General features: G+C 41.0%; 1 protein-coding gene, 1 long non-coding RNA gene and 1 pseudogene across 2 annotated transcripts in view; 1 reads left to right on the top strand and 2 right to left on the bottom strand.

Moving 5' to 3' along the window:
• The window catches only part of CPM (carboxypeptidase M), a 131,978-nt gene that overhangs the window by 68,573 nt on the left and 37,634 nt on the right, over nt 1-25,771 (bottom strand). The window lies entirely within an intron of this gene.
• On the bottom strand, nt 10,865-10,977 carry LOC112832766 (U2 spliceosomal RNA; annotated as a pseudogene).
• Nucleotides 16,317-25,325, top strand: LOC112832317 (uncharacterized). The gene is made up of 5 exons (XR_003210362.2): nt 16,317-16,405; nt 17,334-17,438; nt 17,954-18,096; nt 18,759-18,853; nt 25,142-25,325. It is a non-coding gene; the product is annotated as an uncharacterized lncRNA (long non-coding RNA).

Raw genomic sequence — 25,771 nt, 5'->3', positions numbered from 1 at the left:
CCGACAAATTTCTTTGGTGTGTGAGATTGGCTAAATCAGTCAAATTTAAAACTGGAAATCACATGGAAGAAAGCACACCTACTGTTTGTAAATCCAACAGTCCCCCCACCAACACTCCCTAGGCCAATTTTAGTTCTCTTTCTAAAAATGCTTCTTTCTGGAAGGTGGTCTACATTTGCACTAGGGATAACAAAGATTTCAACTAAACCGGGGAGGCGGTTTGTGGTGCGGGCCAAGACCTCACACACCTGTCACACATTACCTGTCAGAGAGATTGGAGATTTGTGCCAAGGGTCCAGTGAATATGAAAAGCTTGAAAACCACTGATTTGGGATAATACTCCTCTTTAACAGATTAAAAATCCTAGAGCCCCACTGAAAACTAATTGAACAGAATTTCTCTCCATGAGGTCCTGGAAAGGACATTTTAAAAAAAGTGTCTTGAGTTAATCAAATATGCCATCCGGAGCTGAAAACCGCTATTGATTTGCCTGCCTCTTCTTTGTTGCAGATGCAGATGCTATTGTAGAACTGAGCTCTCAGGAACAATGAGGCCTCCTGTGATTCCCAGGCAGCAGAGCCTGGATGGATAAAACCTAAGACTGTAGCGTCACAAGATATGGGTTCCAATCCTTGCCCGGACTCTCTGTGGTTGTGTCAACTCACTATGCCTTAGTTTCCTGGTCTGTAAAATGGAAATAGTAATTGCACCCACCTAACTAAAGTTGGCAGGCACACTGTAAGAACTGTATGAGGTGTTTATTAAATAATCTAGTTTAATTCATACCTTTAGACAGACTTTTCTAAGAGTCGGAAAATCTTGACACGGGTGTGTTTTTGAGCGGATTTCTTTTTTAAGTATCAGAGTTACTATGCTAACTGACTTCTACTAGATGGCTTGAAGAGGTTCTTTCGCTGTTGTTCATTGACTAAGAGGTTCCAGAGGAGGTGGAATGGGGTTGAGGAGGTTACCTTTAGGCAAAGTTACTATAAAAATGGGAAAGGGAGCTGAGGAGGAACAAAGTGAAAGCTTGCTGATTGGACTTTAGAAATGATACATTTGTTATAGAAGAAGGTAGCAGTTATAAGATTTCCTTCAGGGGTACTGTGGCTGGAGACTGGAGAAACGTTGGCTTTGTCAATACTGGGGTGGAGATTGAGGGTTGTTGTTCCAGAAAAACAAAGGGGTGAAGTAGAGTTGAAATTCCTGTCCTTGGGATTCACAGCAGGTGGGAAAGGAAGCAAATTCAGAAGAGAACCAATCAGAGAATGGAGGTAGAGGGTACAGAGGACTGAGGGCTGAAGGGCTAGAACCTAGTGACTCCAAGTGTGGCCCAGGAACCGAGTTGACATCACCTGTAAGCTTGTTGGAAAGACAGGCTCCCTTGTCGCATTACAAACATACTGAATCAGAATGTGAATTTTAATAAGATTCTAGTTAATTCATATGTACATTCAAATTTAATTTGTTCTGGTCTAGAAGTAGCAAAGGCTTAGTATTAGAGTCTAATGAGAAATAAAGAAAAATAGAAGGTTGGTCTAATAGAATAAAACACTGAAGTATAAGACTTCAGAGGTGATCTTTCTAAATATGACACCATTAACAGTAAAACCACAATAAAGAGGCTAATAATTTGACAACATAAAAAATGTATACCTTCTGTAAAGGAAAACTCAGCATAAATGTTACCAGAAAAATTACAAATTGTAAGGAAGAATTACTAGCTCTTACAAACCCAAGAATGGACAAAAGACATTAATTAGCAGCTCACAAAAGGAGAAATACAAATGACCAATAACCAACCTGGTTAGCAATCAAAGAATTTACAAGTTTAAAGGGCAAAATGGTATGTTTTGCTTTTCACTAAGAAAGACAGTACTTGGACAAGATATGAGGAAATGTGACATTTCTGCTGTTTAAATGGTAATATAAATTGATACAACACTTGGAGGACTATCTGGGAATAGATACCAACATTTAAAATATGTTGTTCCTTTCTAGGAATTTAAGCTATGCAGGCAATTCAAAGAAGTGCTAAGTTTATATATGTTAAGATCTTTATTAGCACCACTGTTTTTAATTATAAAAAAATAGATTAATATAAATGTCAAATAATAGCAGATTGATTGTATCAGTGGTTCTCAACTGGGGCAAGATTGCCCACAGAAGCCATTTGGAATAGCTGGAAACATTTTTTTTTTTTTTTAAGATTTTATTTGTTTGTTTATTTATTTGAGAGAGAGAGAGAGAACGCATGCTCACAGGGGCGGGTGGGGGCAGGGGGAGGGGCAGAGGGGGAGGGAGAGGGACAAACAGATTATTTCTCTGAGCATGGGGCCTGATGCTGGGCTTGATCTCAGGATCTTGAGATCATGACCTAAGTGGAAATCAACAGTCGGATTCTTAACTCACTGAACCACCCAGGGGCCCCTAGCAGGAAACATTTTTCATTGTCATGACTAGGGGAATGGTGCCACTGGTATGTAACTGGTAGATGGCAGGAATGCTACAAAACATCCTACAGTGCACAGTACAGGCCCCACAATAAATTATCCAGCCCCAAATGTCCGTGCTGAGGTTGAGACACCCTGAGTTAGATGAAGAATATTACATCCATAAAATATTTTTTAGCCATAATAATGATGATGTGGGTCTGTATAGATGGGCTTGGAAAGGTAAATTATTGAGTGGCAAAAACCAGATTATAAAAGTAAAATGAATGGTAAGATCCCATTTTGGAAAGCAAAGAAAAAACTATTCCTAACAGCAAGTTTAAGAGGTTGCAAAAATGCTGAGTGGTATGCTCTGGATTGCAGTGTTTTGATTCTCTCTTTTGAATCTTTCTGTATTCTCTCTTTTTTTTTTTTTTTCAAAGACTTTATTTGACAGAGAGAGACACAGCAAGAGAGGGAACACAAGCAGGGGGAGTGGGAGAGGGAGAAGCAGGCCTCCTGAGGAGCAGGGAGCCCTATGCGGGGCTCGATTCCAGGACCCTGGGACCATGACCTGAGCCGAAGGCAGACCCTTAACGACTGAGCCACCCAGGCACCCCTGAATCTTTCCGTATTTTCTGAAAAAATTTTCCAGCAAATGTGTTACTTCATTTAATCAGAAAAACAAGGCATTTTCATCAAAAAGCAGAACAGAGCAAAAAGCCGAAACATCTGAGATGAACAGTTCTGAATGAATACAATACCTAAAATTCTTTGTACTGAATCACAGAAGTGAAGAAGAGTGAAGAAGTGAATTGCAGAACTGGAAGGCCATTGGAAATGGGATATGAAGGAATTGAAAAGGGAGAGAGTAGATCAGTCCTGCTCGAAAAATGCTGAAGTTCCCTGAGTTAGTAGCAGCAATTGGAACAGAGGGAAAGACTTATAGCTACGGTCTAAATAACTCAACAGAGGTCAACAAGAATAAGTGTCACTAGATTTTGTGATCTTTAAGCTTTCCTTTTTCTTCTTCCAAAAGTGTCAAGAAAATATGAACAACATAAAAGAAATTTCTGAAACCTACAAATTCCACTTGTCCAGAAACAACCATTCTTTTTTTTTTTTAAAGATTTTATTTATTTATTTGAGAGAGAGAGAGAGAGAAACAGCATGAGAGGGGAAAGGGTCAGAGGGAGAAGCTGGCTCCCCGCTGAGCCGGGAGCCCAATGCCGGACTCGATCCCAGGACTCTGGGATCATGACCTGAGCCGAAGGCAGTCGCTTAACCAACTGAGCCACCCAGGTGCCCCAGAAACAACCATTCTTAAAACAAATTTAGGTATCAGTTGGCCCTCTAGTATTGCATAGTTGTTTCTATTTCACTATTATATGCAGAACACCCATAATCATTCTTAGAGCTAAATCTTTGAGCACATCCTTATCTTCTTAGGATTGATACTTAGATAAGCAATTGCTAGGTAAAAGAGCATTTATATTTTTAAGATTTTAAATATTTTTAAATATTTAAAATAGTACCAAATTGTACTTCTATAAAATGTCAAAGTAAAATTTCAAAATGTTATAAAATAATTCTCATACACATACAGTTAAACACAGGTCAAGTTTTTAACTATTGAGAAAATCAGCAGTAAACAAAGCTGATTTAAGGAAAGATAAGAGAAATAATGTGCATACATCAGTATAAGAAAATACTGAAGTCATTCTAAACTATTGCTAAATTAGATAAAAATCTGATTAATGTCCTATAGAACATTAAACTGTTACCTTTGGTGCTATCCTCTTTACAGAACAGAAATTATGAGCATCTTAACCATTTTCTACAAATTAACAACTAAATTTCTTTTTTTTTTTTAAGGATAAGTTTTAGTTTATGCCTATTAAAGAAATTGAACCAATAATGAATAACCTTCCCAAATGGAAAGTGTCAGGCCCAGGTGGGTTTACTGGTGAATTCTACCACCATTTAAAGAAGAAATTATACCAACCCTTTACAAACTCTTTCAGAGGATAGAAGCAGAGCGAACACTTCCTAACTCATTCTATGAAGTCAGCATTACCCTTACACTAAAACCAGATAAAGACATTATAAGAAAAGAAAACTATAGGCCAATATCTGTCATGAATATAGATGCAAAAATCCTTAACAAAATATTAGTAAATCAAATCCAAAGAAGTATAAGAAGAATTATACATCATAACCAAGTAGGCTTTATTCCTGGTATGCAAATCTAGTTGAACATTCAAAAATCAAATAATGTAATCCATCACATTCACAGACTAAAAAAAGAAAAACCACATGATCATATCAACAGATGCAGAAAAAGCATTTGACAAAATCCAACACCCATTCATGATAAAAACTCTCAGTAAACTAGGAATAGAAGGGAATTTTCTCAACTTGATAAAGACTATACAAAAAACTTAGAACTCACATCATACTTAATGGTGAGAGACTCAAAGCTTTTCCACTAAGATCAGGAACAAGGCAAAGGAGGTCCCCTCCCACTACTCATTTTCAGTATTGTATTGGAAGTCCTTCCTAACACAATAAGGAAAAAAAAAGCAAAGGCATACAACTGGGAAGAAGATATAAAACCATCTTTGTTCACAGGTGATACGACTGTGTAGAAAATCCAAGAGAACTGACAAAAAAAAACCTCCTGGAACCAATAAGTGATTATAGCAAGATTGCAGGATACAGAGTTAACATTACAAAAGTCAATTGCTTTCCTATATACTAACAATGAATAAGTGGAATTTGAAATTAAAAACATGATACCATTTGCATTAGCACTCCCCAAAATGAAATACTTAGGTATAAAACCAACAAAATATGTACCAGATCTATATGAGGAATACCAGAAAACTCTGATAAATGATATCAAAGAAATAAACAAATGGAGAGAGATCTCATGTTTGTGGATAGGAAGACTCAATATTATCAAGATGTCAGTTCTTCCCAACTTGCTCTATAGATACAATGCAATCCCAATCAAAATCCCAGCAAGTTATTTTGTTGGTATTAACAACCTGATTTTAAAGTTTATATGGAAAGGCAAAAGCCCCAGAATAGCTAACACAATGTTGAAAGAGAAGAACAAAGTTGGAGGACTGATGCTATCAAACTTCAAGACTTACTCTAAAGCTACAGTAATCAAAGCAGTGTGGTACCAGTAAAAGAAGAGATAAATAGGTCAATGGAACAGAATAGAGAGTCCAAAAATAGACCTCCATAAATACAGCCAACTGATCTTTGACAAAGGAGCAAAAGCAATACAGTGGAGCAAAATAGTCTTTTTACTAAATGGTACTGGAACAACTGGACATCCACAGGTAAAAAAAAAAAACATGGATCTACATGCAGACCTTACACCCTTCACAAAAATTCATTCAAAATGGGTCATAAACCTAATGTAACCCTCGCAAAGCTATGAAACTCCTAGAAGATAACATAGAAGAAAGCCTAGATGATCTTGGGTGTGGTGTTATCTTTTGAGATACAACACCAAAGACACAAATCATGAAAAAAAATTGATAAGGTGGACTTCATTAAAATGAAAAACCTTTGTTGGGCAAAAAGACAGTATCAAGAGAATTAGAAGACAAGCCACAGGTTGAAAGAAATTATTTGCAAATGCACATCTGATAAAGGAAAGGACAGTTATCCAAAATATACAAAGAACCCCTAAGACTCAACAATAAGAAAATAACTTGATTGGAAAATGGGCCAAAGACCTTAACAGACCCTTCTCCAAAGAAGATATACAGATCACAAATAAGTGTATGAAACGATACTCCCCCCATCATATGCTTTAATGAAAATTAAAATAACAAGATACCACTATGCACCTATCAGAATAGCCAAAATCTGAAACTCTGAAACACCAAATGCTGGTGAGGATATGGAACAACAGGAGCTCTAATATATTGCTGGTGGGAATGCAAAATGGCACAGCCACTTTGGAAGACAGTTTGATGGTTTCTTACAAAACCAAACAAATTCTTTTTTTTTTTTTTTAGATTTTATTTATTTTTCAAAGAGAGAGAGAGAGCACAAGCAGGGGGAGTGGCAGGCAGAGGGAGAAGCAGGCTCCCCACTGAGCCAGGAGCCTGATGCGGGACTTGATTGTAGGACCCTGGGATCATGACCTGATCCAAAGGCAGATGCCCGACTGAGCCACCCAGGCATCCCAAAATCAAGCAAATTTTTGCCGTACGATCCAGTAATCCTGCTCCATGGTATTTACCCAAATGAGATAAAAAACATGTCCACATAAAACCTTGCACAAGGATGTTCATAGTTTTATCCATAATTGTCAAAACTTGAAAGCAACCAAGATGTTCTTCAGTAGACTGTGGGATAATCCAGCAATAGCATATTATTCACTGCTAAGAAGAAATGAGCTATCAAACCATGATGAGATATGGATGAACCTCAAGTGCATTTTACTAAGAGAAAGAAGCTAATCTGAAAAGACTACATACTAATGAGGACATTCTGGAAAAGACGAAACTATGGAGACAATAAAAAAATCAGTAGTTGCCAAGGTGGATGGGTTGTGAGTGGGCAGAGCACAGAGGATTTTTAGGGCAGTGACAATGATGGATATATGCATTATACATTTGTCCAAACTCATAGAATGTACAACAATAAGAGTGAACCCTAAGGTAAACCAGGGACTTTGGGTGATTATGACTGGTCATCATAGGTTCATCCTCCATGAAAAATGTACCATTCTAGCGAGTGATGCTAATAATGTGAGAGGCTATGCACGTGTCTCCTGCTATCAGGAAGTAGAGCATTCCTATGAGAACCTTCATAAGTCTAAATGGTATAAAGCAAAGAAAACAATTATCATTAATTTATATGGAAGATTTTCTAAGCACTCCCATGCCCCCCCAAAATAATCTCTTTTTAGGCTTTTCTGATATCTTAGGACACATCTTGTTACTGGATGCACAACATAAATCAAGATAAAGCATAGATGCTCACAGACAATTTCAAGCCATGGGGCTGAGTGTAGTGAGTCTGGTGGGACCACTCTTGCAGCTGGGGGTGCACACTGCCTCTACAATAGCTTGCTGCAAAGCAAACATTGAAGGCTAATTTTACTTTTCACCTTTTTCTGTAAAAGTAAAAATCAGAAACGGATATTTATGTAGGTCTTTTGTAAATGCAAAATGGTGTAATATGAACTTTTGAAAAGCAGGAGATACCTGTATATGGGAAATCTCTGTGCCTCCTCAATTTTATTGTGAGCTGAAAACTGCTCTAAAAAATTGCCTTAGGGGCACCTGGGGGGCTCAGTCTTAAGCGTCTGCCTTCAGCTCAGGTCATGATCCCAGGGTCCTGGGATTGAGCCCCGCATCGGGCTCTCTGCTTGGCAGGAGCCTGCTTCTCCCTCTCCCACTCCCCCTGCTTGTGTTCCTGCTCTCACTGTGTCTCTGTCAAATAAATAAATAAAATCTTTTTTAAAAAAATTGCCTTAAAGGTTGCTGGAGGGGAGAAGGGTGGAGGGATGAGGTAACTAGGTGATGGACATAGGGAGGGTATGTGTTGTAATGAGCCTTGGGTGTTATATGACTGATGAATCATAGAACTGTACCCCTGAAACAAATAATACATTATATGTATTGAATTAATTGAATCTAAATTTAAAAAGACACATTTTCTTGAAATTTCACATGTAAAATGATGTCTTGTACTAATGCCACTCACTGATTCTTTCCACTGCTGCCGCTTCCTATGTATCTAAGAGGAGGTGGTATTTATGTTAAGTCTGACTCTTCTGGTACCTCTCTCTCCGCATTATACCTACCTCTTGCAAACTAGCTCCCCCAAATCAGATCTATCCCTCCACCAAAACTGGATTTATTATTATTTGATAAAAACAAAAGAAGAAAGTGACTTTACAATATTGCAGAATAGAAAGATTATAATATTTACCAAAGGATATGGAAGTCATTAGTGAAAAGCTAGATGGTTTCCATGAAGGTCCAAGATTTGATTCTTCCCCTTAACTACCAAGGAGTGATATCTAAACAGTGGGACCCAGAAATTTAAAGAACACAGGTTAACTCAAGCATTCTATTTAAAACAAGAACTCTGTAGTCTGTGCTATACCTATTTTTGTTTTGTTCCTTTTTTTTTTTTTTAGAACTGTACATCTTTTTAACAAGCATTTCTCTAGGAATGGTGATTGTGTTTTCTATTTGCTATGGAAGCTATCTATCAAAATCCAAGCAAAGTAGTTCTTTTATCTTGGATGTACGACTATAAATATGTTAGCATTCCTTTGGGAGATTCATAAAGAATTTATGATAAAGTTCTGAATCCTAGAATTCTTTTTTTTTTAAAGATTTTATTTATTTATTTGAGAGAGAAAGAGAGAGCATGAGCAGAGGGAGGGGCAGAGAGAGAGAGGGAGAGGGAAGGGGAAAGAATCTCAAGCAAACTCCCCACTGAGTGCAGAGCCTGACTCGGGGCTTGATCTCATGACCCTGAGATCATGGCCCAAGCTGAAACCAAGAATGGGACACCTAACCTACCAAACCACCCAGGTACCCCTGAATCCTACAATTCTTGATGGTACACAGAAAAAAATAAAAGGACTGGGGCACCTGGGTGGCTTAGTCGGTTAAGTGTCTGCCTCTGGCTCAGGTCATGATCCCAGGGTTCTGGGATCAAGTCCCAAATCAGGCTCCCTGCTCAGTGAGGAGCCTGCTTCTCCCTCTGCCCCTCTCCCTGCTCGTGCTGTCTCTCTCTCTCTCTCTCTCAAATAAATAAAATAAAAGGACTGAAAAATGCTATTTAAGTCAGCAAAAAGCACAGCATAGTTCCTAGAAGAGAAGAACAAAACATAGCATGACTATAAATGCATCTACCATTATCATTCTTTCCATGGTCCATCTTCAGCACTATGTCATTGTGGGAGTAGACCTATTTGCAGCTCTGCCCCACTCTCTTATTTGCATTCATTCATTCACTCACTCATTCCTTTATCAAATATTTATTGCTTACTCTGTGCCAGGCACTGGGATATTGCCTAGGGATTACAACTGTGAACAAGACAGGCCAAATCCTTGCCCTCATGTAGCTTACATTCTACAAGAGCCCAAATTCTCCAATAGAGAACATCATATGTTCTCAGAAACCTGTGATCTTTCTTGGGAGCTGGCTTGACACTACTTTCTGCCTTTTACATCTTATCCTTAGTGGTGTGGACCACATTCTACACTGCGCAGCATGACCTTCTTCGCTCAACATTTTCTCTATCTACTGACAGTGAAGTGGAATTACACTTTAATCAGATGAAAGTTTGATCCAGCACTGCAGTAGGTCCTAACACACCACTTGAGAACCACTGTCAGGAAAAATCTAAACAGGTGTGAAATTTAATTTGGTCCAGAAAGATACCTCTAAAGTGAGTGAAGCATCATGTTATAATTTTTTGTTTCCCGCATTGCATCTAGGTCAGTGCTCAGTACATGCTTGCTGATTTATACATGTTACTCTAGAAAGGATAGAACATCAACATATTATACATAATAAGCAACACAGTGAATTGCTAAAAACCGTGTCTGTGGAGCCAGACTACCCAACCTTAAACCCTCACTCTGTCACTTACTATGTGGCTTTGAGTATGCCACTCAACCTCTATAAAATGGGGCTAATCATGGTATCGATCTTACAGGGTGATAGAGAACTTACAGGGTTGCATATATTAAACGAGTTACTATAAGCTAAGAGCTTATAACAAACAGTGGCATATTGGAAATGCTTCATAAGTCCCAAATTAAAACTATTGTTATTATTATTATTACCTAGTGAAAATGAACAAACAGAAAGGAATACAAGGTCTAATATATGTTTCTGTTTCTCTTTTATTTCTACATGCTAGCATCTTCCAACATACTCCCAACAGTGGAATAGGTCTTTATCAACTGTGATAATTTACTGTCAGGGAGCAATTGTTAGGACAATGACTTTTTCTTTCAAAGCATGGTCTTTGAGCACAAAAGTAATACTTTTCCTGCTACGCTTTATATAGATGATAGATTTGAAAGAAAGCCTCCTGGGCCTAAGAAGGCAAATTTCCAAAGCCAAGATGGTAACATTTAGCAGCATTTAATCTGGTCATTAGATTATGTAGATATCAAACCATCTGATATAAGAGCAGATGATAAATGTACCCTTGTCTCTTTAGGAAACAGTGTAATCGCTGAATTCTATTTTCTTCTCTACTTTGTATTAAATGAGAAATAGCTATCTTTTGGCTCATTTAAAAAAAAAAAAACCTGTATATTTGAGAAACAAACCCCCAGACTTGTTAATATTCCATACCTGCCATGAAAAGGGGTTGGTGTGGGGAGAAAGAAAGAAAAAAAGATGTACATAAACTAGAACGACAAAGAGACTATTTGAATATAGTTGAAACTTGTAAGTTTCACCTATGTATAGGTGACTTTTAAACTGGTAAGAACAGGTACTACCCTTGATCTTAGCCAAAAGGGTGAGAAGTGAAATGGAGGCTGCCGTTAGACAACAGGCTTGAGCAACGGATACCTGATCAAGGCAGAAGGGCCCAAAGTGACCCCGAGCCCCTGACTGAATACAGGAGATCCACCTCAAAACACCCATAGGCCCAGGGGTGCCTGGGTGGCTCAGTCGTTAAGCGTCTGCCTTCGGCTCGGGTCGTGATCCCAGGGTCCTGGGATCCAGCTCTGCATCGGGCTCCCTGCTCGGCGGGAAGCCTGCTTCTCCCTCTCCCACTCCCCCTGCTTGTGTTCCTTCTCTTGCTGTCTCTCTCTCTCTGTCAATAAATAAATAAAATCTTAAAAAAAAAAAACCAAAACACCCATAGGCCCTAACTAACCAATGGGTTACTTACAACCAGGCACAATCACCAGAAAAGGGAGAATTCCATGTCATCATACCTCCACACCTTCCCTCTTTAAAAGCAGCCCTCAACCACTGCCTCCTTGCAGACAGCCTCTCCGTCCCTGTTCTGCCCTCCTCTCCCCTGTGGTGTATGCAGTACACTTCTGTCTCCTTTGTCCTGCCTCAGGCAATTCCTTTCACCGCCCACCCCCACATTTGGGGGCCCCCTTCCAATCGGGAGAGGCACCACATTTAGACACCACAATCTAATCATTTACTTTTCAGTTGATTCTTTTGAAAACAGCCTAAATCTTGTCCGTTCAACAATGGACTCCACAAAATCAAATTATAAATACATTTAGACAGTACTCAAAGCAAATTCTCTTGTCTTCTCATGGTTAACCGATTCATTCAGTCAAGGTGCCAGTGTTACAGAATTTTTTTCCTTCGTCGGTGCCCACGGTTCTTGGTCATGCCACTTGGAAGAATGAAGAGGCAGATCAGACAGAGTGGTGGGCAGCAAAACAAGGTTTATCGAGCCATGGTAAGGTGATAGTAAAAGGCCACCGGAGAGGGAGGGGACCCAAGAGGGTTACCACTGGACTTTTTTTTTTTTTTTTTTAAAGATTTTATTTATTTATTTGACGGAGACAGAGAGAGAGAGATAGTAAGAGCAGGAACACAAGCAGGGGGAGTGGGAGAGGGAGAAGCAGGCTTCCCGAGGAGCAGGGAGCCCAATGTGGGGCTCGATCCCAGGACCCTGGGATCATGACCTGCACCTAAGGCAGACTCTTAACGACTGAGCCACCCAGGCGCTCCGCCACTGGAGTTTCTCAGTCTAGGGGTTTTTATGGGCTCATTGTCGGGCTGTTTTAATCTGATTAACCTTCCCTGCGCCTGTCATCCAATCAGGTTTTTGTCATCTATGTATGTATGTATGTATGTATGTATGTATGTATCTATCTATCTATCTATCTATCTAATCTATCTATCTATCTATCATCTATCTATCTATCTCATGGGAAAGGCTGGAGGGCTCCTTCCAGGGTGGTGTAAAATCCTTTTAAGGGTGGTTTCCTCTTAGGGCAGGGCTTCTTGTCCCTGCCCACCTGCCTTCCAACTATCCTTCATCACCAGTAATTATTTATTGAGCATTTAATAATATGCTAAGCACTGCAAATGCCATGGTCAACAGGAGAAACAATCTACACTTTAATAGAGCCCGTATTCTATTGGGGAAGACTCAGACAACCACTCAATGACCATGTTGATCTGTATAACAAACAGGAAATTGTAGGATATTGTGACACAGACTAACAGAAGGTGCTAATTGGGCAGGGGTGGGCATGAGTGGAGGTCAGGGAAGGTTTCTATAAGGTGTGTCTAAATTGAAGCCTGAAGGAAGGAGAAGTAGAGGGCCCAAGCAGAGACAATCGTATGCTTCATTTTATATGCTCATGTAATTTTTATTACATTTCTTCACACACATCAGAAACAATATTGAGATAATGATAAGCTGTTTTGTTTTGGGAGGCAAATTATGCTTGGAGACTGAGTTTGTCTTTGCCAGCAATTAACACAGGTTTGCTGTGGGAATCTCACAAACCCAGAGCATACAGGATAAGGTCTCTTAATAAACTAGTAAAGAAATAACATACCCCAAACCAGTGACAGATCAATCACATAATTCCAGGCAACAGGAAGAGAAAGGAATAAAGTCCAAATGTAGTTGATGTGTGCTTTTATATGAGTTGGTACTCAGGCTACCGGACTGCCTTTGACACTGTTGGGAAAAGAGTTGCCTTTACCAGGTAGGAGCTAATTGCCCCAAGGTCTTCGGAGAGCTATTCAGGTCAGCTACCCGTTGCCTTGCCAGAACCAAACATTCTTGGGCAGTCCTCACAAACTCTTGGTATTTATAGTCAAAATGTCCCCTGGCCATTGTTGCTTCTTTGTGTGCTTTTATTGATAAGCACCCCCTCCTCCTTGGGGCCCAGAGTTCCTAAAACCTTTGGAAATTCCTGAGTGATGAGAGTTTTTAAAGCTGTCTCTTGTTATGTTAATTAGGTGATTTTTGGGGGACCACACCTAAGGAGGGGGCTAGTTGTCAGGAAAACCAAACATGCTATTAGAAGGTTGGAACTTTCACCAACAGAAAAAAGACAGTCTCTTCAACAAATGGTGTTGGGAAAATTGGACAGCCACTTGCAGAAGAATGAAACTGGACCAATTTTTTTACACCATACAGAAAAATAAACTCAAAACGGATGAAAGACCATGTGAGGGGCGCCTGGGTGTCTCAGTCGGTTAAGCGTCTGCCTTCAGCTCAGGTCATGATCCTGGGGTCCTGGGATCGAGTCCCCCCGCATCAGGCTCCCAGCTCAGGGGGGAGTCTGCCTCTCCCTCTCCATCTAACTTTCCCCCAGCCCATGCTCTCTCTCCCTCTCTCTCACATGCTTTCTCTCTCAAATAAATAAATGAATGAATGAATAAATAAATAAATAAAATCTTAAAAAAAAAAAAAAAGACCTAAATGTGTGACAGGAATCCATCAAAATCCTTGAGGAGAACCCAGGCAGCAACCTCTGCGACCTCGGCTGTAGCAACTTCTTGCTAGACACGTCTCCAAAGGCAAGAGAAACAAGAGCAAAAATGAACTATTGTGACTTCATCAAGATAAAAAGCTTTTGCACAGCAAAGGAAACGGTTGACAAAACCAACGGACAGCCCACAGAATGGGAGAAGATATTTGCAAATGTCTTATCAGATAAAGGGCTAGTATCCAAAATCTATAAAGAACTTATCAAACTCAACACCCAAGGAACAAATAATCTAATCAAGAAATGGGCAGAAGACATGAACAGACATTTTTGCAAAGCAGACATCCAAATGGCCAACAGATACATGAAAAAATGCTCAACATCACTGAGCATCAGGGAAATACAAATCAAAATCTCAATGAGATACCACCTCACACCAGTCAGAATGGCTAAAATTAACAAGTCAGGAAATGACAGATGTTGGTGGGGATGCGGAGAAAGGGGAACCCTCCTACACTGTTGGTGGGAATGCAGGCTGGTGCAGCCACTCCGGAAACCAGTATGGAGGTTCCTCAAGAAGTTGAAAATAGAGCTACCCCATGACCCAGCAATTGCACGACTAGGTATTTACCCAAAAGATACAAATGTAGTGATCCCAAGGGGCACATGCACTCCAGTGTTTATAGCAGCAATGTCCACAATAGCCAAACCCTATGGAAAGAGCCTAGATGTCCATCAACAGATGAATGGATAAAGAAGATGTGGTATATATATATATATATATATATATATATACACACACAATGGAATATTATGCAGCCATCAAAGAAATAAAATCCTACTATTTGCAATTATATGGGTGGAACTAGAAGGTATTATGCTAGGCGAAATAAGTCAATCAGAGAAAGCCAATTATATGATTTCACTCATATGTGGAATTTAAGAAACCAAACAGAGGATCATAGGGGAAGGGAGGGAAAAATAAAATAAGATCAAATCAGAGAAGGACAAAAACCGTAAGAAACTTGACTATAGGAAAAATATTGAGGGTTGCGGAGGGGAGGGCAGTGGGGGGGATGGGGTAAATGGGTGATGGGCATTAAGCAGGGCACTTGAAGTAATGACCACTGGGTATTATATACAACTGGTATGAATCACTGCACTCTACTTCTGAAACTAATAAGACACTATATGTTAATTAACTGAATTTAAATAAAATAAAATAAAATTTTTTAAAAACACAGAAAGTTGGAACTTTTGGTGCCACCCTGTTGGTCTGAGGGAGATGGGGCTTGGAGATTGAATCAATGACCAATGGCCAATGATTTAATCAACTGTGTCTATGTAATGAATGTAAAACCCTGAAAAGACGGGGTTTAGAGAGGTTCTGGGTTGGTGAGCACATGGAGATTCAGGGAGAGTGGCAAGCTTGGAAAACTTCTTTGGGAGAGGCAATGCAGCCAAGATAGCCCCTTGAAGTACAGTTTTTTGGGAAGTCCCAGAAAAACCAGACATGAGATCGGAGAGCTGACCCAGGCAAGACCCTTCCCCTCCTCCACTTAAGAATTATGGGATGCAGTTGGCATGGAAGTGATCCCTGAAGGCATTCATATACTACATAATGGTATGTGATACATTGATGTTGCAAGTATTGAGTTTCAGGAGTGGACATCTTATTTTGTAATCTGTAACAGTAAAGCGAGCGGAGAGGGAGTGAAGGCAGGTTTGCACTGGGCAGGGCCGGGCACCAGAAGACCAGCAGCAACTCAGAGACATTGTCGCTTCCCCGCTGACTCACGCGGGTGGCAGGGCGCGGCAGCTGGGCCCTCAGTTCCTGAGATCCTGCCAGGTCTCCTCCTTCAGCCTTTGTGACCTCAGGGCCAGGTGCGGTGTGTTTACCCCAGACAAAGGTACCTACTGCTCCTGGAAGTCATCCTTACATGGACACGGGAGGCTTGGAGGCAAGGAGATACCAATGTGGGTTGCCCTGGGGTCCGTGGGCTCCAGTCTGTCCTTGCTTTCTCCTACTTTCCATCGCAACTACCTGCCCTGCAGACTGCAGGCCCAGCACCAGACGCAGAAGCAATAGCCTTACACAGACCATTTAATGAGCTCCAGCGATGACTCTTTCAAGGTCTAATTCTTTAAAACAAATGCCTCACTCTGTATCACTCCTGGTGGTTCTACTTCTCTGACTGAACTCCGACTGACATAGGGAGTTAAGCATATAGACTTCAAGGTCTCACAACCAGATGGAACCACTTCCAGCTGTGTGACCTTAGGCAACTTACTCAACCTCTCTGAGCCTCCCTGTTCTCATCTGTTAAATGGGAACACTAATCCTTTCCTTCTAGAATTGTTGTTCATTTCATTATAAATGAAAATCACTTAACAGTGCCTAGTCTTCAACAGCATCCTACACTTTTCTTGTTGTCAGGTTTGGGGAATATAACGGAGAAGAAGACTAGCAAGTCCCTTTTCTGATCAGGCTGGGGGTCGAGTCAGGGATGCAGGCAAGTTAGCAAGAATGTAGTAAGTATACTGTGGTAAGTATTTCCATAAGGGGAAGAGAGAATAGTAAGGGAGGACTGGCTTAGTTTGGGTGGCGAGTGGGAGGCAGGATGGCTTATGTCAAGGAAGGATTCCCAGAGGAAGTAGCATTTAGACTGAGACCCAAGGACAAGTAGAAGTCCTTAAGCATTCTGAGAAGAGGGCACTGCACGCGCAGACCTGAGAGATAACTGAGAGCCCGTGACTGCCATCATTGTTAGAGTTGGTTATATACGCCCAGTGCTGGCCCTGCCAGCCCCCGCTGCTGGCGGGTCTTGAGTCCAGAGCAGGGAAAAGGGGTGGGCCCTGGGAAGTGGGTAGAACCCAGAACTGCAGAGCCTTCCTGGGAGCCAGGAGGCCTAGTCAGAAGCCAACTGGCCTGGCTGTGAGGCGCCTCTAGACTGAGAGAGGAAATAGAAAGCACTTTTAGGGTTGGGTTCTGGCAAGCAACTGAGACTTTTTTTATAGGAAGAGGAAAAGGAAGAAGAGCAGAGAAAAAGGAGCCTGACACCATGTGTTATATAATGTGCCAGTGAGGGCCACGGGGAGGGCCATGTGAGGAGAGAGAGGAAACTGGAGTCCTGTGAGGGGTATTTGCTGAATTGGAACTTGGCAGAGCCTCTCCTTGACCTGTGTGCCCCCCATTGTTACAGCATGGGAGGTTACTTGGTGGGGAGGGGGCAGAAGGCCTCTATACACAAGTGATAAAGAGGGTGTATCTTCTTCAAGTGTAAGTCTTACTTAAAGATTATTTTGGGGGAAAAGGCCTATCTTATTTTAAAAATGTACCCAACATTATATACATATTATGGAACAGAATGCAAATATCTTTTTTTTTCTTCTTTTAGGATAAAATATAAGCCTTCAAAGGAATATAACAGTTGAGAACTGTTTCCTGCTCTTCCCTTAGATCCCGGTTAGTGAATCCAAGTTCCCTCTGTTCTGACATTGGGTGTCCTGGGAAGAGAAAGAACTTGACCAGAAGCCAGTCAACAAGCACCAGGGTCAGACCCAGGTGAGAGTCAGGCCTGAGCTTGCTTTTCCCTGCAGGCTAGTTCTTACCAGCTCCCGCCTCTGGGACAGGCTACACAATGTGTAGGTCCCAGTGCAAAATGAAGAAGTGGGGTCCCTTGTTCAAAGACCGGTAAGAATTTCAAGATGGTGAAGCCAAGAGCCCTGAGTAACGGTGCAGGTCCCATACTCATGAAGCTGGTTCCACTTCTCTCCCCTCTACCAAACACACACCTGGGACATTTCTGAGACACCAGCTGAAGAGAGGGAAAGAGAGAATGAGAGAGAGAGAGGGGTACTTTCCTCCAGTTTGTCCTATTTATAGCCTTTCACACCTCCTGGGGTCTTCGACTTTCCTGAAATGGTTGAGAAGAGGGTGGACAGGGCAAGATTCCCCAGAGGTTCCGTGTTGTGTTAGTCCTGCAGGTGTCCTCGATGCCCGCCCGTGTTTCCCCATGAAAGTCAGTAGGAAGGCAAACCGTTTGTGCCTACCCGCGCACACCTCCTCTGTGCTTACAGATAGATGGGTCGGGAGAACATGAGGCGTGAGCTCTGCTACCTGTATTCCATCATGGTCTAGTTGCACGATAGCTGAAGTTGGAGGGCTGAGCATCTTCATCCAAAACCGCCATTTCTCAAGAAGATAAAGTCAGTCGGGGGAGGTAAGTACTAGTTCATAGAAAACAAGCTTCCTCTGCAAGTTGTCACGGTGAGTCCCAGCCCAGGACACTGACACACATGGCTGCTACAGAATATTTGGCTCAATGTTAAACGGTCTCCTTATGTGGTCAAAAATCTTACATTTCTCACCCCCCCCTTTTTAAAGTTTTATTTAAGTCATTTCTACACCCAACATGGGGCTCAAACTCATGACTCCAAGATCAAGAGTCACTTGCTCTTCTGATTGAGCCAGCCAGGCGCCCCCTTCCAGGCCTATTTCAGGAGTCACAGTCTTTGCAAAATTTTTTTCTGACATTCCTAGTCCTATATCCCTTTGTTTATGGTTTTCCGACTTATTTTGTCGTGGATTTTAAGCCCTTTGCTCGATAACTATTTCAATAAATAGTTATTGAGCAACTACTATGCACCAGATACACTTATCTTTCTGTATTTTAAATTCACTCATTTATTCATTTATTGTCTCAAGTGCCACTACGCCTGAACATTTGTGTCCCCCCCAAAATTCAAACGTTGAAAACCCAAGTCTAAGGTGGGGTCTTTGGGAGGGACTTGAGGGTCATGAGGGTGCAGCTCTCATGAATGAAGTTAATGGTCTTATAAAAGAGACCCCAGAATGCTCCACAGCCCCTTCCACCATATGCAGGTACAGCAAGAAGATGGCTGTCTCTGAACCGGGAAGCTCTTGCCAAACACCAAATCTGCCGACACCACATCTTCAACTTCTCATTCTCCAGAACTGTGAGAAATTTCTGTTTCTAAGTGACCCAGTATTTGGTATTTTGTTATCACAGCTGGAACGGACGAGGACAAGCGCCTTCTATGTCTAGGTGTTGGTTTACAATGGTGATCCCGAGCGACTCAGTCCCTGCCCCTGTTGTGGTGACAGCCTGGTGATAGGAGAGTTCTTGCTAGCTTTTTGGAAGGCAGGAACTGCTTATGACTCATCTTCAGCAGTAATCTCAGCCCCTTCCCCTTACCATCTGCATCATCCACCAAAACAGTTGTTGCACTCAATGGAATAGATGCTATTTCAGTAGCACATTGTGACAAGTGAAAAAAATCCGTCACAACTCTAGACAAATATTTCACTAGTTTGGGGATTAGTTATAATGTGAATGCCTTAACCACAGAAGTCAATACCATGTGTTTATGGTAGCTTTGTTAGTATTGCCACACAGAAACTCATCAGGCATAAGTTGTCCCCAGTCAGGTTTTCCACTTTTGTTAGCCCGTTTACAATTGCTTTTATTAGTTATTCCTTCATGATGTCTTGGAGAGCTACCCCATAAAATTATTAATGCTGGCTATTTGGCAGTTCTTTCAGGACATCGCAAGATTTATGAGCTATGTAGGTGGCAACGAAAACTTCATAGCATTTTTTTGTTGCATATTTTCTGTGTGCCACAGAGTTCAGGAAAAAAAAAACAGAACAACCATTAAGAACATTATATGCTCCTGGACCAGCACAGCTTGGTGGGGTGTTGCCTAAGCTTGAGGAGTATGCATCTATCTTTCTTCAGTCCCCTCACTCTGTTCCTATCACCCTGAAACTGCCCTGTCAAGATTGCCAAAGACCCCCAGTGGCCACTTCTCAATGGCTCCTTTGCTGACTTCTGTGCTTATCCTCTAAGCGGCGGTGTTCTTGACTCCTGTCTTCTCCATTTACCCTGTCTTTAGATAATCTCATCTAACCCCATGGCTTAGACTTCCATCTATATGCCAATGACTCCCCAATTTAAATTTTTATCCCTGACCTCTCCTCCGTGCTCCAGACTTACAAATCTAAATGCTCACGTGACAATTCTACTTGGTTGTCTAATAGGCATCCCACACTCAATATTTTTTGAAGATGTGAGTCTTGATTCCCCCCCTACAACCTGTTCCACCAAACTACCCCTCCCCAGCTTTTCCATCTCAGAAAATGACATTACAATCCATTCAGTTACTCGAACTCAAACCCAGGAATCACCCATGACTCCCCTCTTTCCTTTCCTCACCGCCATATGCAATATATCAGCAAATTCTGTTGACTCTTTCTCCAAGTATATCCTGACTTTGCTGCTGACACCTCTACGGGTACCATCCTGACCCGAGCCACCATCATCTCTGTCCTAATTGCCCTCCCTGCTCCCTCTCTGGCATCTATAGTCAAGTCACAACCCAAATGCCAGAAGGTTTTGTTTTAAAACATAAGCAGAATACGTCATTCCCCTGCTTGAAACACTCCAGTGGCTTCTAGTCACACTTAGAATCAAACCCAAAGACTCCTCCTGGCCTCTAAGACTCCACATAAACTGGCCCTTGTCTACCTCTCCCCCTTCACTTCCCTTGGTAACCCTACATTCTAGCACATACCACAATACCCTGGAACACACAGAGCCACCTCTCACCTTAGGGCCTTTGCATTAGCTCTTCCCACATGTCAGACATGTTCTTTTTCTAGACCACCCCATGTCATCCTTCTTATCATTCAGGTCTCAACTTCAATGTCATCTCCTCAGACAGGCCATCTTTGACCACTCAGCTGTAGCCCCCAGCCTATGCCCCCGTGGTCACTTCTCTTCACAGCACCATGTCTTATTTTCATCATAGTGGTTATCATTACCAAACATTTCCTTATTATTTGTTCATAGATTTATGTGGGGAACATGCCGAGAATGTAAGTTCCATGAGAACATGGACCTGATCACCTTGTTCAGTGTTGTATGCCCTGGCACAGGCTAAGTCCTTAGTACATGTTTGATGATTGAGTAAAGAAATGATTAAGTGTCTTTTACAAAAAAACAGCCCTGTCCATAGGCTGTTATCTAAATTATGAGACTCAGAGGTATCTCAAACTCCAAGTTGCCTAGCCATAATTTCCACTTTCATAGTCACTCCATTGCCACTGTCCTGAAATATTGTTATTGTAAAAACAAAAACAAAAATAAAACCCCCAAACAGACAGGAGAATAGGATGCTACCTTGTTAACACACTAATTCATCAAAACATGAGACTGAGATAGAAATTAGATTATTTTCATTCTGGAAATCAGAAAAAGTGGGACCACGAACAAGTAAAGTATAATGGAAGTGTTCAAGAGAGAAAATGAAAAGTTGGCTACCTGGTGGTGCTGCCCAATCAGGACAGATAAGGGTGAAAAATTAGCTGATGGGAGGAGCTTGATCCCTGAGAGGCCATAATTGGAGAGAGGGTAAAGCCAGGGTTTGCTGAGTACACTTTACGAGCCAGCATTAGTAGGTGACTTAAGGATAGGAGGAAGTAAAACACAGACTTTGGACGTCAGTGCCTTTTGAGAAAGCTGACTTACAGTGATTTCTGATGAGGAAGGATAATCATGCTTAATAAATAGGCACAAACATTTCAGTTCTGTCATATCCCCAGTCTTCTCCTAATATCAGCTTATATCTCTACAAGCAAAAATCAGTTAGCTTAGGGGTTTATAAAATTCACTAAAACACAAATGTAAAAGTAAATGTTACTTTGCTGATTTGGAATGGATTCTGGCAAGAATTCCCAGATAAACATACAAATACATTCTTTTTTTTTAATAAAGATTTTATTTATTTATTTGACAGAGAGACACAGCGAGAGAGGAAACACAAGCAGGGGGAGTGGGAGAGGGAGAAGCAGGCTTCCCGCCGAGCAGGGAGCCCGATGAGGGGCTCGATCCCAGGACCCCGGGATCGTGACCTGAGCTGAAGGCAGACGCTTAACGACTGAGCCACCCAGGCGCCCCCCTACAAATACATTCTTTGTTCGTTTCTATGAACAGCCTTTTTATGGTTTTTGAGGCCTAGTCTAAATCAGTTACCATAAGAATTAGTTTTTCTGATAGGTGTTGGCCTTGTAAAACTGGAAAAAAAGGAATCATATTTTCTATAACATATGAATGCACAAGTGATTCATTCTTTGGCTTAGGATGGAAACTTTTTTTTTGGCATTCTTGATTCATCTTTCTGCATTAGCTTCACAGATTTTTCTCAATAAGATGTAGACACTGGATAGACTTCATTCACAAGGAAACACCAAGATAAATGGAGTTACTGATATATAGCAATTTGAAACTTGTAAATATTTATGAGAAAATTATATCTTTGTGTGAATTTCTGTTTGAAACTTGTATGTAACTATTATGTGCTCTCTTTAAATTGTGGATTCTAGTATTAGTATTGCCATGCTCTATGGCAAAATCACTATGAAAATTTTGTATAAAATAGCTACATTGAATCTTGAATAAAAGGGATAACGCGGCTTCTTTAGTCATATAACCCTTCTCCCAACTGAGCCTAGAGCCTCACATTTTGTAATCAGTAACCCAAGTTCTAGACCAGCTAGATAATTTCTGGGGACCAGTGCAATATGAAAATGTGGGGCCCTGGGCGCCTGCGTGGCACAGTCAGTTAAGCATCAGCTTTCGGCTCAGGTCATGATCCCAGGGTCCTGGGATTGAGCCCCGCATCGGGCTCCCTGCTCAGTGGGGAGTGTGCTTCTGCCTCTCCCTCTGCCCCTCCCCCTGCTCGTACTCTCTCTCTGTGTGCTCTCTCTCTCTCTCTCAAATAAATAAATAAACAAATAAAATGTGGGGCCCCTTGTTAAAAAATTATTAAGAATCTAAAAAAAATGCAAGATGGCAATCCAGCAATCACACTACTGGGTATTTACTGAAAGAATACAAAAATCAAAGGGATACATGCACGCCTGTTTATAGCAGCATTATTTACGACAGCCAAGATTTGGAAGCAGCCCAACTGTCCATTGATTGCTGATTGGATAAAGAAGTTGTGATATATATAATGGAATATTACTCAGCCATAAAAAGAATGAAATCATGCCATTTGCAATGACATGGCTGGAGCCGGAGAATATAATGCTAGATGAAATGAGTCAGAATAAGACAAATACCTATGATTTTACTCCTATGTGGAATTTAGAAAACAAAACAGATGAGCAAAAGGAAAGAGAGAGAGAGAGAGAGAAACCAAGAAATAGACTCTTAACTATAGAGAACAGACTAATGATACCAGAGGGGAGGTGGGGGGGATGGGTGAAATAGGTGGTGGGGTTGAAGGAGTGCACTTGCTGTGATGAGCACCAGGTGTCATATGGAATTGTTGAATCACTACATTGCATACCTGAAATGAATATAGCACTGTGTGTTAACTACCTGGAATTAAAATTAAAACTTAAAACACAAAAAGAATTTCAAGATGGCAACAGCAGAGCATTAGGCCCAGCATGGGGCTTTCTAAGTATGGACCCCTCAGTGACCACACAGGTCTTGAGCCCAGGAGGCTCTGAACCTACCTTTCCCTGTGTGCAGCGCAGGTAGGAAGAATAACACACTTTTGGGTAAGCCTGCTATAACCTTTCACAACTGAGGGAGGGGAATCAAGTTGTTTATGTAATTGTGATGTTCAAGCAAGAGAAAATAGAATTTTAAAACAGTTTGCTAGTGTAAGGGTTTCTCCTGAAAAGTCTTCTAATTTAAACTTAGAACTTTAGTAAGAGCTTCAAAATCACTTTAGAGTATTACTCCCAAATATTTACTTGTTCATGAAAATATTTTAATGCTTCCCCTCTAGTCTGGTGGTTCCCAGACCTGGCTGATCATCATAAATACTTTGGGACCATTTAAAAAACACAGATTTCGGGGTGCCTGGGTGGCTCAGTTGGTTAAGCAACTGCCTTCGGCTCGGGTCATGGTCCTGGAGTCCCTGGATCGAGTCCCACATCGGGCTCCCTGCTCCGCGGGGAGCCTGCTTCTCCCTCTGACCCTCCCCCCTCTCATGTGCTCTCTCTCCGTCTCTCATCATTGCTCTCTCAAATAAATAAATAAATAGTCTTTAAAAAAAAAATAAAAAACACAGATTTTTCTAGGCCCAAGGTTGTGGACCTAGGTTGCCAGTGAGAAAGTATATAGAAAATACAGAGAAAATCAATCAATCTATCCTTTTTTGGCCTACTTATCTTGACCTAAGTAGAGGCTCTGCAACTTAGTACTGGGAACGATCATCCTTAGCAAAAATTAGGAGAGTTTGTTAATTTCAACTTACTGGATTGATCCAGCCTTTATCAAATAGAATGCTGTGGGACAGTGGTCAGGAGAACTGGGGTACAAATTGTGAGGAGGACAGGATGATTTATGAGAAAAAGAATGCAAATATAGTCTTTTAAAAATTTGTATTCTATGTTGTGATTTTAAAAACAACTATAAGCTAGAACGCCATCATAAGTACACTTAAATTGCAAACCTTTAAAGTGTTAGATTATTTTCACTATTGCATCTCATGGTCTTTTTTATAGGTTTTCAAGATACTTTTAGTTGTGGTAAAATACGTATAACATAAAATTTACCATCATAACCATATTTAAGTCTACAGTTCAGTAGTGTCAAGTATATTCACACTGCGGTGCAACTAATCTCCAGAAGTTTTTCATCTTGCAAAATGGAAAGTCTTTACCCATTAAAAATATCTCATTTCCCCCCATTCTAACCCTTGGCAACCTTCATTCTACTTTCTGTCTCAGTGAATTTGATTACCCTAGGTACCTTATATGAGTGGAATCATAGAGTATTTGTGTATTTGTCTTTCTGTGACTGGCTTATTTAACCTAGTACAGTGCCCTCAATGTTCATCCATGTCATAGCATGAGTCCGAATTGCCTTTCTTTTTCAAGGCTGAATAATATTCCATCCTACGTACATGCTACATTTTATTTATCCATTCATCCATTGATGGATACTTGGGTTGCTAGTCTTCGCTTTATACTCCCAAAAGACCTTACCAAGACATTGCTTCAAAACAAGCACAGTGTTCTCCCCAAAAAGAATTCTACTGAATAACATTTCTCCATTGTTACCAATAGCAAACTTGTGGTTTGGCTGCTATGTTAAAAAAAGCAAGTCAAGCCATCATTAGGTAAAGTAGTGCTACTGTTGGAGAAAGGTAACATCATCTGAGAGTTTCAGGGTCTCCATTGATAAATGCCGTCTAAATGGTGATCTTGACTTGTCTTTGCAGCTCATTTGCACGTGGTAGCAGCAGAATTAATAGAAGGTTTAGCAAAGAACGACTTGATTTTGAAGACCGTTTTCCTTGCCAATGTGACTTCATGGAAAAATGAAGTTCATCAAGTTCATGTAAACTCAGCTGGAACATTTATATGCATGTGGTAGAGTTAAGGAAATCTATGAGCTTTCCATAAACATCCTGAATGCGCTGTGTTAGGGAGCTCCTGGCCTTCCGGTTAGTTCCCTTGCTTCCTTTTCCTCCCACCTCATCCTCTTTGATCAGAAATATATGTGGCTTCAGGCCTGTATGAGGCTTCTGCTTGCTTTGTGTAAAGGAAATAAATAAGAAGAGAAGGTGTGACTCATTGGGGGGTAGAACAAGGAAGAATGAGCGAGAAAGTGTCAGGTGACAGATCCACAAGAAGCGTGTTAAAGACTTAAGGTAAGTGAACAGACACATCTTAATGTTTGCATTGATAAATGGGACCAGAGAGAGACTGTTGAAGAAAACTGGCAGAAGTTTAAAGCATGAAATGGAAAGAAAGAAGATGGAGAATCAGCTTTTAGCACCTATTTCTTGAGCTGAGCCAATTTGGACAGAGACCCTGCTCCCACAAGTCTACAAACCAATGTGGAAAAG

This window comes from Callorhinus ursinus, unplaced genomic scaffold (genome assembly GCF_003265705.2).
Source record: "Callorhinus ursinus isolate GAN/ISIS: 27379988/994484 unplaced genomic scaffold, GSC_fseal_2.0 scaffold14, whole genome shotgun sequence".
Classification (NCBI taxonomy): domain Eukaryota; kingdom Metazoa; phylum Chordata; class Mammalia; order Carnivora; family Otariidae; genus Callorhinus; species Callorhinus ursinus.
Note: the sequence above shows the minus strand (reverse complement) of the source record. Positions and strands in the feature narration are given on the sequence as shown.